This window comes from Coregonus lavaretus, assembly GCF_964263955.1.
Source record: "Coregonus lavaretus genome assembly, chromosome: 5".
Lineage (NCBI taxonomy): Eukaryota > Metazoa > Chordata > Actinopteri > Salmoniformes > Salmonidae > Coregonus > Coregonus lavaretus.
In genome coordinates this window covers 48579274-48587876 of record NC_139992.1, presented here as the reverse complement: position 1 = coordinate 48587876, position 8603 = coordinate 48579274, and the positions used below count along the sequence as shown (strand labels likewise).

General features: G+C 40.4%; 1 pseudogene across 1 annotated transcript; it reads left to right on the top strand.

Annotated features, from left to right (window-relative positions):
* LOC311129295 (protein mono-ADP-ribosyltransferase PARP11-like) lies at nt 1-1691 on the top strand (annotated as a pseudogene). Its single transcript has 4 exons — nt 1-120; nt 868-998; nt 1154-1305; nt 1410-1691. The product of its transcript is annotated as a protein mono-ADP-ribosyltransferase PARP11-like (transcript).
* Nucleotides 1692-8603: the final 6912 nt, after the last annotated feature.

Here is an 8603-nt window from a genome sequence, read left to right as displayed (position 1 = left end):
ATGTTGACTCAATCAGAAGGCAGTTCAGAAGTTGAGGACATGGACACCTCAGACACTTCTGTTAAAAAAACATGGCATTGGTTCTACCTGGACGAAAGAGGAACGTGGCACATGTTTGAGGTATCTGTCTCTTTTGACAGTCTTACACCCCCGCACACACTGGTTGATTCAAAATTGTTTCCATGTAATTTCAATGAAGATCGAGGGAGATTATCAGTGGTCTTGTATGTCTTCCATTTCCTAATAATTGCTCCCACAGTTGATTTCTTCAAACCAAGCTGCTTACCTATTGCAGATTCAGTCTTCCCAGCCTGGTGCAGGTCTACAATTTTGTTTCTGGTGTCCTTTGACAGCTCTTTGGTCTTGGCCATAGTGGAGTTTGGAGTGTGACTGTTTGAGGTTGTGGACAGGTGTCTTTTATACTGATAACAAGTTCAAACAGGTGCCATTAATACAGGTAACAAGTGGAGGACAGAGGAGCCTCTTAAAGAAGAACTTACAGGTCTGTGAGAGCCAGAAATCTTGCTTGTTTGTAGGTGACCAAATACTTATTTTCCACCATAATTTGCAAATAAATTCATTAAAAATCCTACAATGTGATTTTCTGGATTTTTTTTTCTCATTTTGTCTGTCATAGTTGACGTGTACCTATGATGAAAATTACAGGCCTCTCTCATCTTTTTAAGTGGGAGAACTTGCACAATTGGTGGCTGACTAAATACTTTTTTTCCCCACTGTATATATTCAAACCTTGATTAGAGTAGATTATTCTGCAATAATATATGTTTGTTTACTTATCATCAAAATGAGTTATCCTGAGTTTGTTTGTAATCTGAATATGATTTAATTTCCATCATTGACCGCTAGGTGTTTTGTCTGAAGAGAGACACAGCTGAGTATAATTATGTGGCAGGCTGCTTAAAGGAGGGGGAACTAGACAGAAGCATAAAATCCATCTGTAGAATACAGAACCTGGACCTCTGGGAATTGTACTGTAGGTAAGAGGAAGTAGAATTTACATCATCATCATCATAATATTATAATAATTTCTCCAGAAATAGGTGGATGTAGTACAGTATACATTCCCTTTATAAGTTGGTGGTATTCTATCACTATTGATATTGTATTGACCATGGTGATTCTCTTTTTAAAGAAAGAAGATTCAGTTGGGAAGGATTCATGGTGTTACAGAGGTCAAGGAGGAGAAGCTGTTTCATGGAACAAAAGTCAGCAACGTACACACAATTTGTACGTACAATTTCGACAACAGGTTAGCTGGTATCAACGGCCATGTCCTTGGAAAAGGTACGTGATGATGAAACAGACTGTAAATGAATATTGTATGATAGCAGGTATAATCTCACTGGTACAATAACCCCATTATTAACAATTTTCTTCCTTTTATGTAGGAACCTACTTTGCAAGATTTGCCTCATGCAGATAAGTACAGCCCATGGAACACTGATCCAGTAACTCTGTTTGGTGAGGCACCACAAGGCTTCAGTAGCCAACAGACCAAAACAAGGTTTCTGTGTCAGGTGATAGTTGGGAAAACTACACTGGGAAAGAAAGATGACAAAAGTGCTATCAACTTCCATGACAGTTGTGTGGACAATGTCATATATCCCAGAATTTTTGTCATATTTGATCCCAATCAGATATATCCAGAGTACTTAATTCAGTACAATTGAAATAAACATGGAGACCGAGATAACTACAATGAGTTGTCATGTCCAATATGAACTGTAAGCCTATCATTTGAATAGGTTGAATGGACATTTTGCATTAAAATTAAAGCAATTTCTATTCACTGTTGTTTTAAACAGTGGTCAATTCTCAATGGAAATAATTTCTATTAAGATGGATTGTGTAATAAGCTATTGCGGTGGTGTCGGATGCGTTGAGTTATAACTCTTTGATAACTATTTGATAGGTGAACGTTATTGAGTGAGTTTGGACAATTAATTGAGTTTACCTGGTAAATTTATAGGCTTCCTTAACAGACTGTATGCTATAGCTTTTATGAATCTAAATGTAAAATGTAATGTTATCAATTAGTAAGCCTATATTGATAGAGTTATCGAAGCCCTCGCTCATTCATTGTAATAGTATCCGCAGCACGCCTAGCTGTGGGTTTCTTTTCCCTCGTGGGTTGAGACCTGTCGTTTTTGGGGATTGGAAAATCAAGTCTTTGTAATGGAAGGGGGTGGCGGTCGGGGGCAGCGCTCATGGGCTGGGCGTTTGGGTGTTGTGAGTAAGACACGGAGGAGAACCAACCAGTGAAAGCACAGCCCCTTTCATTATCGACTCATTGTGCCGACAACATCAAAGAGCCATTCCAGACTCTGTAGTCAGGAGGACTTTGAGAGTTAGGAGTCAACCGGACTAGTAAATTAGTAGCCTACAGTAGGATAGGTTGTGGCCTAGTAAAAACGAGTACTGGCAGTAGAGGTCGCTGTTGACCTTGATGCGCACCTGTAGGCCCCTTTCCCCGATTGAAGATGGGATGCTAAAGTGCTCGATTTCTGTCAACTCAGGTCAGTCACTCTGTTTTACTGGAATGTAATTAAAACTTTGAATGAATCAAATGAATTGGACATGTCCATTGAATTTTTTGTTTTGTTTAATGTTTTGCATATTCCACTCTCTGAATTGGTCCTTGAAATCACTTCAGTGTTTTGTAAACTATAATTCAAAGTTGTCACTGTGACTAAACCAGAACATTAATTTGAGTTCAAACCATTTCCTTGTCAGGCCAAATGTTCACTAAAAAGTATGCACACAGTTTAAACAAAATCAGGCCTTGCATTTCATCACAGCCGGCTACATATAAATGTTAGGATACCTCTGTTTAAACTGGTGAGGTGATAACAAATGATTTCTGTTCTCATTGGAACAAGCATGGAAGTATAGAAAAATCTTAAATACAACCTCTATCTGAAATGTTTTGAGTTTGTAGTTCGTAAAACAATCAGGGCAGGTTTCACAGACCCAGATAAGCCTAGTCCTGGACTTAAAACCTACACAAATGGAGAATTTCCATTGAGCATGGTGTTTAGTCCAGGACTCAATCTGTAGAGTCTTATTATAATTGTCGATGCAACATACCATTCAGCTTGAAATTCACCTTGAACAGGATCCCAAATTCTACATTACCAGACAGTTTTTGCAGTGCTGCTGTGTTTGAACTGCTGTTGTTGGAATAGAAATGGCTCCTCCGGTCCCCTGAGTCCTCACATACTGAGGTCAGCCGCACGGACAGGAGGAAGAGAGGGCATCAAAGCACTTCCTCATTGGCTACTGAACTCACGTAACCTGGGAAAAACAGATTCACATTGAGATGGAGCCACACTGAGAGAAACTAGACCACTCTATTTCCTCTCTCTACAGGGGGACACTTTCATGTTATTCTGATTAGTTTATCACTTTGAAGACACTATTTTGTGTGTGTGTGTGTGTGTGTGCGCGATATACAGTTGAAGTCAGAAGTTTACATACACCTTAGCCAAATACATTTAAACTCAGTTTTTCACAATTCCTGACATTTAATCCTAGTAAAAATTCCCTGTTCCCCAGTTCGGATCACCACTTTATTTTAAGAATGTGAAATGTCCGAATAATAGTAGAGAGAATGATTTTTTCTGCTTTTTTTCTTTCATCACATTCCCAGTGGGTCAGAAGTTTACATACACTCAATTAGTACAGTGAGGGAAAAAAGTATTTGATCCCCTGCTGATTTCCCACTGACAAAACAATGATCAGTCTATAATTTTAATGGTAGGTTTATTTGAACAGTGAGAGACAGAATAACAACAAAAAATCCAGAAAAACGCATGTCAAAAATGTTATAAATTGATTTGCATTTTAATGAGGGAAATAAGTATTTAACACAAACAGTTCTATTTTTGTTTCATCAGACCAGAGGACAGTTCTCCAAAAAGTACAATCTTTGTCCCCATGTGCAGTTGCAAACCGTAGTCTGGCTTTTTTATGGCGGTTTTGGAGCAGTGGCTTCTTCCTTGCTGAGCGGCCTTTCAGGTTATGTCGATATAGGACTCGTTTTACTGTGGATATAGATACTTTTGTACCTGTTTCCTCCAGCATCTTCACAAGGTCCTTTGCTGTTGTTCTGGGATTGATTTGCACTTTTCGCACCAAAGTACGTTCATCTCTAGGAGACAGAATGCATCTCCTTCCTGAGCGGTACGACGGCTGCGTGGTCCAATGGTGTTTATACTTGCGTACTATTGTTTGTACAGATGAACATGGTACCTTCAGGCGTTTGGAAATTGCTCCCAAGGATGAAACAGACTTGTAGAGGTCTACAATATTTTTTTCTGAGGTCTTGGCTGATTTCTTTTGATTTTCCCATGATGTCAAGCAAAGAGGCACTGAGTTTGAAGGTAGGCCTTGAAATACATCCACAGGTACACCTCCAATTGACTCAAATGATGTCAATTAGCCTATCAGAAGCTTCTAAAGCTATGACATCATTTTCTGGAATTTTCCAAGATGTTTAAAGGCACAGTCAATTTAGTGTATGTAAACTTCTGACCCACTGGAATTGTGATACAGTGAATTATAAGTGAAATAATCTGTCTGTAAACAATTGTTGGAAAAATTACTTGTGTCATGCACAAAGAAGATGTCCTAACCGACTTGCCAAAACTATAGTTTGTTAACAAGACATTTGTGGAGTGGTTGAAAAACGAGTTTTAATGACTCCAAGCTAAGTGTGTGTAAACTTCCAACTTCAACTGTATACACTACCGGTCAAAAGTTTTAGAACACCTACTCATTCAAAGGTTTTTCTTTATTTTTACTATTTTCTATTTTGTAGAATAATAGTGAAGACATCAAAACTATGAAATAACACATATGGCATTATGCAGTAACCAAAAAATTGTTAAATCAAAATATATTTTATATTTGAGATTCTTAAAATAACCACACTTTGCCTTGATGACAGCTTTGCACACTCTTGGCATTCTCTCAACCAGCTTCATGAGGTAGTCACCTGGAATGCATTTCAATTAACAGGTGTGCCTTGTTAATTTGTGGAATTTATTTCCTTCTTAATACGTTTGAGCCAATCAGTTGTGTTGTGACAAGGTATAGAGAAGATAGCCCTATTTGGTAAAAGACCAAGTCCATATTATGGCAAGAACAGCTCAAATAAGCAAAGAGAAACAACAGTCCATCATTACTTTAATACAGGACTAAGATTGAATCGTACTACACCGGCTCTGACGCTCGTCGGATGTGGCAGGGCTTGAAAACTATTACAGACTACAAAGGGAAGCACAGCCGCGAGCTGCCCAGTGACACAAGCCTACCAGACGAGCTAAACCACTTCTATGCTCGCTTCGAGGCAAGCAACACTGAAGCATGCATGAGAGCACCAGCTGTTCCGGATGACTATGTGATCACGCTCTCCATAGCCGATGTGAGTAAGACTTTTAAGCAGGTCAACATTCACAAGGCCGCAGGGCCAGATGGATTACCAGGACATGTACTCCGAGCATGTGCTGACCAACTGGCAAGTGTCTTCACCGACATTTTCAACATGTGCCTGACTGAGTCTGTAATACCAACATGTTTCAAGCAGACCACCATAGTCCCAGTGCCCAAGGACACTAAGATAACCTGCCTAAATGACTACCGACCCGTAGCACTGACGTCTGTAGCCATGAAGTGCTTTGAAAGGCTGGTCATGGCTCACATCAACACCATTATCCCATTCTTTTACCAAGAAGGAGAGTAATGGAGTGCTGCATCAGATGACCTGGCCTTCACAATCCCACGATCTCAACCCAATTGAGATGGTTTGGGATGAGTCGGACTGCAGAGTGAAGGAAAAGCAGAAAACAAGTGCTCAGCATATGTGGGAACTCCTTCAAGACTGTTGGAAAAGCATTCCAGGTGAAGCTGGTTGAGAGAATTCCAAGCGTGTGCAAAGCTGTCATCAAGGCAAAGGGTGGCTATTTGAAGAATCTCAAATATAAAATATATTTTGATTTGTTTAACACTTTTTGGTTACTACATGATTCCATATGTGTTATTTCATAGTTTGATGTCTTCACTATTATTCTACAATGTAGAAAATAGTCAAAATAAAGAAAAACCCTTGAATGAGTAGTGTCTCAGTCTGACTATATCACTCCTATTGGCAGTGTCTCAGTCTGACTATATCACTCCTAATGGCAGTGTCTCAGTCTGACTATATCACTCCTAATGGCAGTGTCTCAGTCTGACTATATCACTCCTAATGGCAGTGTCTCAGTCTGACTATATCACTCCTAATGGCAGTGCCTCAGTCTGACTATATCACTCCTAATGGCAGTGTCTCAGTCTGACTATATCACTCCTAATGGAAGTGTCTCAGTCTGACTATATCACTCCTAATGGCAGTGTCTCAGTCTGACTATATCACTCCTAATGGCAGTGTCTCAGTCTGACTATATCACTCCTAATGGCAGTGTCTCAGTCTGACTATATCACTCCTAATGGCAGTGTCTCAGTCTGACTATATCACTCCTAATGGCAGTGTCTCAGTCTGACTATATCACTCCTAATGGAAGTGTCTCAGTCTGACTATATCACTCCTAATGGCAGTGTCTCAGTCTGACTATATCACTCCTAATGGCAGTGTCTCAGTCTGACTATATCACTCCTAATGGCAGTGTCTCAGTCTGACTATATCACTCCTAATGGCAGTGTCTCAGTCTGACTATATCACTCCTAATGGCAGTGTCTCAGTCTGACTATATCACTCCTAATGGCAGTGTCTCAGTCTGACTATATCACTCCTAATGGCAGTGTCTCAGTCTCCTAACTCTATCACTCCTAATGGCAGTGTCTCAGTCTCCTGACTCAGTCATACCCTGTTAAATATTTACACTCTGGTGTGTTCAGAGTCGGGCGTTTTATCATAATCCCCTTTTGATCTTCGTCTAATCAGTCAGTAGCTCAAGCCCTGGCAGAAATTGGGATTGACTGAGAGAAAAAGTAGGCCTCATTATTAGTTTGCTTTCACATGGATTTGTCTACTTTCTGTGTTTAGAGTCGCATTTGTATGTATGTATGTGTGTGTGTGTGTGTGTGCGTGTGTGTGTATACAGTGGGGAAAAAAAGTATTTAGTTAGCCACCAATTGTGCAAGTTCTCCCACTTAAAAATATGAGAGAGGCCTGTAATTTTCATCATAGGTACACGTCAACTATGACAGACAAAATGAGAAAATAAAATCCAGAAAATCACATTGTAGGATTTTTAATGAATTTATTTGCAAATTATGGTGGAAAATAAGTATTTGGTCAATAACAAAAGTTTCTCAATACTTAGTTATATACCCTTTGTTGGCAATGACACAGGTCAAACGTTTTCTGTAAGTCTTCACAAGGTTTTCACACACTGTTGCTGGTATTTTGGCCCATTCCTCCATGCAGATCTCCTCTAGAGCAGTGATGTTTTGGGGTTGTCGCTGGGCAACACGGACTTTCAACTCCCTCCAAAGATTTTCTATGGGGTTGAGATCTGGAGACTGGCTAGGCCACTCCAGGACCTTGAAATGCTTCTTACGAAGCCACTCCTTCGTTGCCCGGGCGGTGTGTTTGGGATCATTGTCATGCTGAAAGACCCAGCCACGTTTCATCTTCAATGCCCTTGCTGATGGAAGGAGGTTTTCACTCAAAATCTCACGATACATGGCCCCATTCATTCTTTCCTTTACACGGATCAGTCGTCCTGGTCCCTTTGCAGAAAAACAGCCCCAAAGCATGATGTTTCCACCCCCATGCTTCACAGTAGGTATGGTGTTCTTTGGATGCAACTCAGCATTCTTTGTCCTCCAAACACGACGAGTTGAGTTTTTACCAAAAAGTTCTATTTTGGTTTCATCTGACCATATGACATTCTCCCAATCCTCTTCTGGATCATCCAAACTTCAGACAGGCCTGGACATGTACTGGCTTAAGCAGGGGGACACGTCTTGCATTGCTGGATTTGAGTCCCTGGCGGCGTAGTGTGTTACTGATGGTAGGCTTTGTTACTTTGGTCCCAGCTCTCTGCAGGTCATTCACTAGGCCCCCCCGTGTGGTTCTGGGATTTTTGCTCACCGTTCTTGTGATCATTTTGACCCCACGGGGTGAGATCTTGCATGGAGCCCCCGATCGAGGGAGATTATCAGTGGTCTTGTATGTCTTCCATTTCCTAATAATTGCTCCCACAGTTGATTTCTTCAAACCAAGCTGCTTACCTATTGCAGATTCAGTCTTCCCAGCCTGGTGCAGGTCTACAATTTTGTTTCTGGTGTCCTTTGACAGCTCTTTGGTCTTGGCCATAGTGGAGTTTGAAGTGTGACTGTTTGAGGTTGTGGACAGGTGTCTTTTATACTGATAACAAGTTCAAACAGGTGCCATTAATACAGGTAACGAGTGGAGGACAGAGGAGCCTCTTAAAGAAGAAGTTACAGGTCTGTGAGAGCCAGAAATCTTGCTTGTTTGTAGGTGACCAAATACTTATTTTCCACCATAATTTGCAAATAAATTCATTAAAAATCCTACAATGTAATTTTCTGGATTTTTTTTCTCAATTTGTCTGTCA